General features: G+C 36.6%; 1 long non-coding RNA gene across 2 annotated transcripts; it reads left to right on the top strand.

The window, feature by feature from the left end:
- The first annotated feature begins 242 nt into the window (after positions 1 to 242).
- Positions 243 to 8,122, top strand: LOC129137845 (uncharacterized). 2 transcript variants are annotated; one of them, XR_008540686.2, is made up of 3 exons: positions 243 to 1,507; positions 2,581 to 2,770; positions 8,076 to 8,122. It is a non-coding gene; the product is annotated as an uncharacterized LOC129137845 (long non-coding RNA). The 2 variants fall into 2 exon arrangements; XR_010151291.1 differs by lacking the exon at positions 8,076 to 8,122 and having other exon boundaries at positions 2,581 to 2,897.
- The last annotated feature ends 2,073 nt before the right edge of the window (positions 8,123 to 10,195 follow it).

The raw sequence follows: 10,195 nt of genomic DNA, 5'->3' as shown, positions 1-10,195 counted from the left end.
AAAAAAGGAAAAAAAAAGAGAGAGAGAGAGAAAGAAAATTGTCAGTGTTCAGTGACTGTTTTTTTCCATGCTGATAAACTATTACACAGAAAAGGAAAATTTTCGTGCTGATAAACTATTACACAGCAAAAGAAATGTATCCATAATGGACAATTAAAAGGGCTATACAATCTCTCTCACTGTATGATTCTGGTTTTTTTCTTTTTCTTTTCTTTTTTTCTTTTTTTTTAAGACAGGATCTCACTCTGTCACCCAGGCTGGAATGCAGTGGCTCTATCTTGGCACACTGCAACCTCAGCCTCCTGGGTTCAAGCTATTCTCCTGCCTTAGCCTCCTGAGTAGCTAGGACTAGACGCATTCACCACCACGCCCAGCTAATTTGTGCATTTTAAAAATACAGGTGGGGTTTTGCCATGTTGCCCAGGCTGGTCTTGAACTCCTGACCTCAAATGATCCTCCCACCTCGGCCTCCCTAAATGTTGGCATTACAGGCATAAGCCACCAGGCTTGGCCTGATTCTGTTTTTTAACACAATTCCTATTACTTCTGTTTTAATTTTACAAAGCCATAGGTTTTTAATCTGAGAAACCTTTGAGAAAGCATCCAGATAAATTTATAAATAGAAAAATAAATTCAGATACATAGAATTAAGTTTATGATCTAATTAGTGGGTGGCAACTGAAAAATTTTCAAGTTCCATAAACTGAAGTGAAAGGATCACTTTCCTGAAAATATTACAAAGGCTTGATAATTACCTGGATTGTACTAAAACCTACACAATCTAGTATATTCTATAGCAGCAATTCATAAAGACAGCTTCACTTACCATGTAGAATTTATACGTACACTAAATTTAAGGAATGCATTACTTGTTATTGGAGAAGGATAATAACTCACAGCCGAACTGATTTGCATGAATGCCTATTAAACTATCATCGATGTAGAAATTAAAAGTTAAGCTATTCAGCCCCAGATGTGTGAGAGACAGAGAAAATCTTCAAAAGAGTTCAGCTACCAAATCTCTTCCTCAATAGCTCTTTGAGTCTCCAGACAGTTTCAACCACACACAGCCTCAGAGTCTTATGGTCCAAACAACAATTGACTGCAGCTCTAAAGTAAGAAAACATTTGAAAAGAAACAATCAAAGATCTATGCCAAGTTATGGTCAAGGAGGTCCACCTACTGGTGGGTGAGCATGGCAAGGATAGGGACTAAGCCAAATGATGGGTTTACCAAAACAGAAACAAGAGAAGCCAATGGAAACAGAGTCCAGGTTATAACAGGAGCCCAGGCACTTGATGTGGGAACTCTATTTGTCTCATTTAGCAGCTAGAGTTTTAACGTCCTATGAGGCACAGCTAATGCCCTTCATTATTATTTTTTGTAATTGACTGCATAGTTTAGAACTATGCCTTGAATTTAATATCTGTCTGTTGAAGAAGAGAATAATGATGAAAATCTGTCCACAGGTTCTGTGCAGTACTGAAGAGCAACTTCAGCTCTTGAGGTATCTATCAGAAGTCTTACTCTCTAAAAAGCCTCTGGTTAATTACTGATATAGGTTGCTGACAATTTCACTCTCACAATGTAGGGGAAGCAGGAATGTTATCTGGCCTCTTGGCTCCTCTTCCTTTGCCTTCCACAGATCTCTCTGCTGGTTCACAGAGGAATAGTTTCGTGGCTCTCAGTTCATTTTGCAATTCTGCTAGAATCTCATTCCATCCTCAATTGTAACTAGCTTGTCCTTCACCCAACGCTTATTTATGGAGGGACAGATAGCAAGAAGAAATCGCACTCTGGATTACAAAGTGGGAAGACGCACCCCTTAGCCAGAATGCCTGCCTCCTATGTTCATGATGGATATTTCGAATTGATCTCAGTACTCTTTTCCATTGAGCCCATGTCCCAAATTGGCCGTGAGTTAGGGAGAGGGCTCTAGAGTGGGAAAGATGTACCCAAAACTTCCCTAATCTGACTATCAAGCCTAAAAAATTAAACTTTCAATTCAACATCCCTTGTTTCTCCAACTTGGAGTGCCTGATGGTGTGGGAAGCCCCGACTCATAAAAATTCATAGTTGAAGATTGTTGGTAATTTTGCCCAACCCCTTCTTTTTTTGTTATACTTTATGTTCTAGGGTACATGTGCACAACGTGCAGGTTCGTTTCATATGTATACATGTGACATGTTGGTGTGCTGCACCCATTAATTCGTCATTTACATTAGGTATATATCCTAATGCTTTCCCTCCCCTAGCCCCTCACCCCACAACAGGCCCCAGTGTGTGATGTTCCCCTTCCTGTGTCCATGTGTTCTCATTGTTTAATTCCCACCTATGAGTGAGAACATGCAGTGTTTGGTTTTTTGTCCTTGTGATAATTTGCTGAGAATGATGGTTTCCAGCTTCATCCATGTCCCTACAAATGACATGAACTCATCATTTTTATGGCTGCATAGTATTCCATGGTGTATAAGTGCCACATTTTCTTAATCCAGTCTATCATTGTTGGACATTTGGGTTGGTTCCAAGTCTTTGCTATTGTCAGTAATGCCTCAATAAACTCCTTCTTTCTTTGCCTAGTTACAGCTCAATGCAACCTCCTGGCAGGCCAGCCTTAAGCCCAGCAGTCCAACCATGCATCTAAGCTGAGTTCTCATCAGAGCCAACTTCAATTATAAACAACTGAGATGATGCCAGAGGCCAGAATCCCTGAGAACCCAATTTGCTGTCATCACCATGGCTGAAACAAGGTGCTTGGCATCTAGAAAAGGTGATCTGTGGGAAATTTCCAATAGAGTTCAATTTTTCTAAGTTTAAAGTGTACAATATCATCAAGGTCAGACACTCGAGATAAAACTAGGCTTGCATTTAAATATAATAAAAAAATTTGAAGAATAGTAAGAGTGGTGACTACTTTTACACAGGAATGTTTTAAATAAATTGTTTTTTTATTCTGCCTTTAAAATTTTGTGATTTGTCAATGAGATGTTGACATATTTTTAATGAAGCATGCCTTGTAAAATAATAAGTGAATGAAAAATACACAGTAATATTCACATCAACAAAGCTAGAAGACTGTATGTCTCAAGAGGCTCCATCATCTACCCAGTGGCCACTTGACCAAATTAAGATCCAAATACCAAAAAGAAAAGTAATTAAAATTTGTGTTGCATGCCTTATAAGACCAAACCTATAAAATGAGGGGAAACTTCACAATTACTTGTCATTTGCTCTGTGGAATTGTAACAGATGGATTATAAAGACGATTCCATGATAAACATCTAAATGTGGTTACTACCTTCTGTGCTTTCTTGGTTCATATTTTTATTGTTTTTTTCTTTATAAACAGATAATTCATTCCTATCTATGGCAATGCAAACTTTTCAGATCATGTGTGATAAATAGTTATCCAACTTTCTAGATGTCCACCCACAGCTGCTTCCATGTGAAGAGGTGGAAACGGATTCTGTGCATGATACTGGTTAGGATTGGGAACTTTTTTTTAAAGGAGATTTTTAAAATTAGTTTTCCTTGTACACATAGCCATAATATTGTGTTGCTAACTGCCCTCTGGGAACAAAGTCATACCAATCACAAATATATTGCCTAAAGTGGGAGGCTTATTACTCTGCTGTGAATTCCATCTCCTATTATGTTTTAAAGATGCTACAAACTTGAGACATTACTATGTAGATGACATTCCCAGCAAATCCCCAAACAACATTTAATGAGATTTCAAATACCAGGATCTTGCAACAGTAAAAGATATAAGGAAATAAAGAAAAGCACAGTATATGTGTAGAAGGCATTAAAACACAAATTTTATAATTATGAATGCATATAATAAGGAACAAGTTTTACTCTAAATAGCAATTAAATCAGAACTACGATACAGGGAATAAAAGTGAATATTAAACCATTGTACTGACAATAACAGAGCCCTTTTTCTGCTGCGTGATGGAATTTAGTGTTTACTAAGGAAGAAAAAAATGCAAGATATCTTAAATTTGGTACTTTCCAACAAATTTAAGAAATGTGTACACACTTGAGGAGACTTAAGAAGTCTCTGACTAAAACACTAGAAAAGAAAAGCAGTGAAAAGCCAAATAACTATTACTCAACAATAACGACATTGGTTACTATTATATTAATATTAAACACACTATTAAGCAACAACATTTCAGTTACTCACTGAGCCCAAAGTCATTTTTCATGAACCATTCACAACACTGATAACCTATTGAAAAATGATTGAAAACAAAAAACTTATTGCTTTCCAAGTCCTTTTAAAGCCTTCTCATGTGTCATTTCATATAATCCTTATAACGAATCTATGGAGTATATACTGACTTTATCTCTGTACAGAAAAGAAAACTGAGTCATATTCAGAATAAGATGCAAAGTTCCCCAGATAATCAGTGTCATAGGTGAAATTTGTTGTCACAGTGTACTCAAGTGTAATTTAGGGAAGCAGTACAAACGATGGTTGAAAGCACAGGTTCTAGGGTAAATAGCCTGAAGTCAAAATCTAGTTCATATCCTCAGTGGCTGTGTGATCTTGGGAAATTTCCCTTAACTCTCTGTGTCTTGGTTTTATAGTTTCATCCATTTTTGCCTCTCATATGAGGTGGTGAGCATTACACTAGTTTATGCTTCTAGGACACTGAAAACGGTACCTGGCTCTTGATAAATATTACAAATTTTGTTTCATTTTCTTCACCGTGAGTATTTCATGGCCAGATGGAAATCAATGTCAATATGAAAAAATGTTCATAATTCAGCAGGAAGAAATACAAAACCATATAAACAACTTTGTTTTACTGACAAGTGTATTTGGAAGCTATGTCAAATTGAGAAGGGAAAGGGAAAGCCTCTAAGGGCATCGATTAATCAATGACCGAAAGCTGATGAGATTTGTCTGGAATTTTTTTTGGAGACTCTGAGACTTAAAATTTTGACAAAATAAGGAGATGAATTGAGTAGTGTGGAAGAGACATTTTCTGAAGTCAGCAGAGAAAGGAGAGACAAATATGGTAAGGGGAAAATGGTATGAAGTAATAATATCTATGAAGTGCTTTCTAAAGTATAACACATGTAAATTATGTTAAATGTAAACTATCATGATTATATCATTACTGTCTGACTGATACAAGTATATCCACCTCAGTTAGCCACATAAGATCAATTTTCCTATACCTTAGCGAATACCAGTAACCTCCAGTTCAGAAACAGCATAAATATCTATCCACAGCTGAGCAGACACATACAGCTAGCTACCAGATGAAATGGGCTATATCATAAAATACTATTGTTTTCCATTTTTTAATTGTGGCAAAACACACTCAACAATTTGCATCTTAACCACTGTTAAGTATACAATTCAGTGTTATTAAATGTATTCACAATGTTGTGCAAGCATCACCACCACCCATCTCCATAATTCTTTTTGTCTTGTAAAATTGAAATCCTGTACCCATTAAAAAGTGACTCCCCATTCCCTGCCCTCCCAGGGCAACTACAGCTTTACTTTCTGTCTTGATGAATCATACAATATCAAATGCAATTTTTAAAATATTTAAAATCTTTTGTCTGGAAGCAAAGTGGAAGTTAATATCAATGGCTACGCCTTCAGTGAGTTCTGAGACCACATTACAATGTAGTTAACCATTTATCTTTTATTATGTTCTAGACCTATTATTTCTTCCTGGCACAAAAATATCTTCTTTGTAGATTATGGCATTTACCTCTATCTCCACACCATTTTGGTCTCTCATCCACAGATCATCAGCCTCTTGCTTAGTCTTCCATTTAATGACAATTTCTATTTAGTATACAACAGTCCTTCCCCCCTGCAATGCAATTTCTTCACTCTTTAAAGCTCTGAGTCTGGCTACTGGTCTCTGTTTTGTACTCATCCCTAGAGCCATGTCTTCAAATATTTCTCAGAACTTCTTCACATCTAAAAATCAAGGATTAATTTATTGCTCTCTGATTATATTCTTCTGGTATTTCAAGTATCCTGTATAACTTCTTCATCTGCCCTTGCTTTTATTCTACATCAAGATGTCAAGTTCATGGACTTCCCAATTAATCATTTAAAAAATTTATTTCAAGCCTTTATGAGTCACTACAATATACATATGTTCTCAGGAATTATGGCCCTACAATTTGTATGTGAGAATAGTTCCTGTGTGAGGCATTATGGACATAAGAGTAAATAAATTCTAGCCCCTGCCTACAAGGAGCTAATTCCCAGCCTAAGACAGATTATAAGCCAATAATATGCAGAGTTGTAAGACTAAGGAAACTGATTGGGATATGCCTAATTCGAGCTGGGAATATCAGAAGAAAAACTTTTTGAAAGTCATGAGACATGAGCTGTGCCTAAAAGAATAAAAAATAGAGAGAGAAATAAGAAGAAATAAATTAGGGAATGAGATGGGTATAATAGTAGAAAAAGGAAATCTCTTTAGATAAAACAGGGTATGAGAGTATATAGGAGGCGTATTAACTCAGTGTGGTTGGAGAAAACAGGTTGAAAGGAGAAATAGGGGAGAAAGTTACAAAGGGAATCAAACGTGTTAGTAGTTGAGGGAAAAGCAAATATTGAATACGACCCATAGATCTTGTATAACCCAATGTTTGGTAGTAGCTTACATAAAAAGTTGTGACAAAATAACCAGAGATATACAGAGAAAATAATAACTGAGTATTATATTTCCTCTCAGTAGAAACCTAAAAAAAAATGTAATCACACACTGATCTTTTAACTGACCTCCACTTATCTTGCTGCCTGGATTGGCATACATATTCCTCTGCCTGAAAAATTGCTCAACACTTTTGAAAGGTTGTTTCTCACTGTTACACCCAGGCATTTCTGCTAACACCAGCTGAGTTGTAAGGGGCCCTCCAGGAGACCTAGGCTGTTCTCCTTATCACATACATTATTTTCATTTATCAATTTAACCAGAACATCTAATGAAATATTATGGACACCAATAGCATGAATACAAATATAGCTATAGACCCTAAAAAGTAAATTGATGTCTCCTGAAAGGCTGTCATGTCTTAGATGCTAAATTTGGAGTATGTGTTTCTAATAAATAAATAGTTTGCTTTAATCATTCTGACTTATGAATGTAATATAGAGGAGCAGCTTTGATTTCGCCCTTAATCTTAAAAAAAAAATTAGCCAGGTGTGGTGGTGGGCACCTGTAGTCCCAGCTACTCAGGAGGCTGAAGCAGGAGAATTGTGTGCCCCTGGGAGGCGGAGCTTGCAGTAAGCCAAAATTGTGCCACTGCTCTCCAGCCTGAGTGACAGTGCCAGACTCTGTCTCAAAAAAAAAAATCATACAAGAAGTAAATGATGATTTAGCATAAAACACAACTTTAGCCTAAAACACAGTTCGTAGGGCTCAAACTTTGTTATTTTATGGGATTATACTAACCAGTTAATATTCAAAATTTACCATTTCAAAAGAAGAAATATTGGTCTGGGAAAATTCCCATTGCTTATACAGAAGAATGGAGGAATCTTTTTGAGAACAACAATTCTAATGATCTTCCTCATCACTGGTTCCAAAACCAAGCCCATGGAAGGCCTGCATAGGGATAATGTGGAGAACATGCACAAGAAATACACATCACCAGCTCCTCAACTCAGAGCTCCAAGGGAATGGCCAAGGAAGCTGTATTGTCCTAGGAAATTTGAGACAGTTTTGACTTACATTAAATCCTGCTCAATCATATGTATGTACACACACACCCACACACCCACACACACAGACGGTGTTGTCAGTGAAGCCTCTAACAATGCATCTTGACTGGACAGATTTGACAATTAAAATGGCTGGAAGAAAATAGGGCTTCATAAGTGGCACTTACTATTCACATTACACATTAAAAGGACATCTCCTAAATTAAATCTTGTCTATGATAAAAAGGCAGAAAATCATGACCCAAGGCTAGTTTATAACTGCAGAAATGTTCAAGATAGACCAATGCTTTCTATGTTTAGGAACTGACAATAAAGTACAGGTCTTTATAATCTACCATTTTGCCTCATTTGATACCAGGTGACCTTCATAATGCAGGCAATAGAGAATTGCAAGATTTGTCAGAGACTTCAGGTCTTTGGAAAGCTATGCTCTTTCACAAGAACAGCCATGGAAACAGGAAGAAAGTCAATTCCCACTTAAGGTAATCAGAATTTACAAATATTCCTTTCTTCATTGAAATCTCAATAGGCACTTCAATATTATCTTTAATTAATTCTTTTGTTACAATCATGCATCACATAACAACATTTTGGTCAAGGATAGTGCACATGTATGACAGTGGTGCAATAAAATCATAACACTGTATTTTTACTGTACCTCTTGTATGTTTAGAAATGTATAGATACACTTACTGTATAGATATAAGTAAGTATAGATATACTTAACTGTTGTGTTACAATTGCCTACAGTATTCAGTACAGTAACATGCTGCACAGGTTTGTAGCCTAGGAGGAATAGGCTATACCACCTAACCTAGGTATGTAATCAGCTATAGCATCTAGGTTTATGTAAGTAAACTCTGTGATGTTCATACAATAATAATATTGTCCAGCAATGCATTTCTCAGACACACCCCTGTCATTAAGTGACACATGACTGTATTAGTTAACACTATGGGAACTTCATGGGAAATGGACACTGCAGCTCCACCATAAATAGAAACTGTTTATGTCAAAAAACACGTAAAAGCATAGTTGCAAGATTACAATTCCTTCCAGATATTTCATTTAGTATCTCCACAGATCACTTACTGCCTGAATAGCATTCTTGGGTCTCCACCGCCTCACATTTGATTTCAGGTCATTCCATCAATTGTCAAAGACGCATCCAACATTAACTTTCCAACTACTGGTTTGGATTGTGTCAACATTGTCATCCTGGGCCACAAGAACACAAAAGGCTAACTCAGTGAGGCAACATAGACACTGATCAGTGAGATTTTGCTGAAGGGTGGTACCATTTTTTACTAAGATCAAGGGTATTCATAACTTCAGACATCTAGACAACATTGAAAAGGACAGGTTCATAGATAAAAAGGAAAAGAGGAAGGGTTTTTGCAGTATATATGAGCTACCATGTCTCCTGTTTAACCTGAGTCTGAAGAGATTCAAAGTGCAGGTGCCGTGAAGGCCTCTTTAATAGTTCAATGTCGATTGATTTTCTGGGCTACACTTCGCAGCATTCAAATTGCTAAATGCATATAAACTACTACTGAATATTTATAACCTGGATTTGTGCTTTTGAGTGACCTTATCTACAGTTACGTGCTTCAGTGATTCAACTTGGGGTGGACTACAAACTGATAAATTGAAGACCCTGCTTATTCCTTGAGTATTGCTACACTGACAACTGATTTAGTGAATGCCACTGTGAAAATAATAAACCTCTTGGTGAATATATTTAGACATGTCTTGTAACCTGTACACATCTTAACCAGAGATGTCACTTGGTCTTTCTATGTTCAGGAGTGTGTGGAGATAGAAAAACATACAGGATTTTAATTGTTTCCTGTGAGACTAACAGAAAATTCAAGCTAGTGAAGTATGTTTATGCATGGCACACTTCTCATGAGCAATTTTAGGAAGTTCTACCCATAACCCCGTATGTCTTTTGATATGTGGGTTACCTTGGAGAGAGAAAAAGAATCTCTGAACACAAGCATGAAATACTTTAGAATTTTATCTAGAGTTGGACTTGTCTGAAAGCTTTTGTATAAACTTGCTTGATGAGCAACTGTTGTCCACTGGTACCTTCACTGTACAATCCACACACAACCAAACTTCACAACTGGACACCTAAATTTGCACTTTGTTTGGTAAAGCTGAATGAAAAATGTTGTCTTTTAAGCTTATGCTCTCTTATGAAAACTGTTATTAGATTAATTTTACTCCAAGATATGCCAGTTAGGAAATAACTTCCAATTTAATTTCACCAGCTCCCTGTGGGTGGACTAATTTCTCATACATCACACTTACTCTGGTGGTGAAATGCCTCAAAAGAAGGTCTCCAGAGTGTTGCTTTACCTAGAAGGACAAGAATGAAGAGACATAAAAATCATTCATTAAGAAGGAAGATTTTCCTTTTCTAGATTTTCACTTGTAGGATCCAATTAATTTTATCACTTAATATTTTGTCCT

This window comes from Pan troglodytes, chromosome 15, assembly GCF_028858775.2.
Source record: "Pan troglodytes isolate AG18354 chromosome 15, NHGRI_mPanTro3-v2.0_pri, whole genome shotgun sequence".
NCBI classification, from domain to species: domain Eukaryota; kingdom Metazoa; phylum Chordata; class Mammalia; order Primates; family Hominidae; genus Pan; species Pan troglodytes.
The sequence above is the reverse complement of the archived record's forward strand: the minus strand, read 5'-3'. Positions and strand labels throughout refer to the sequence as shown.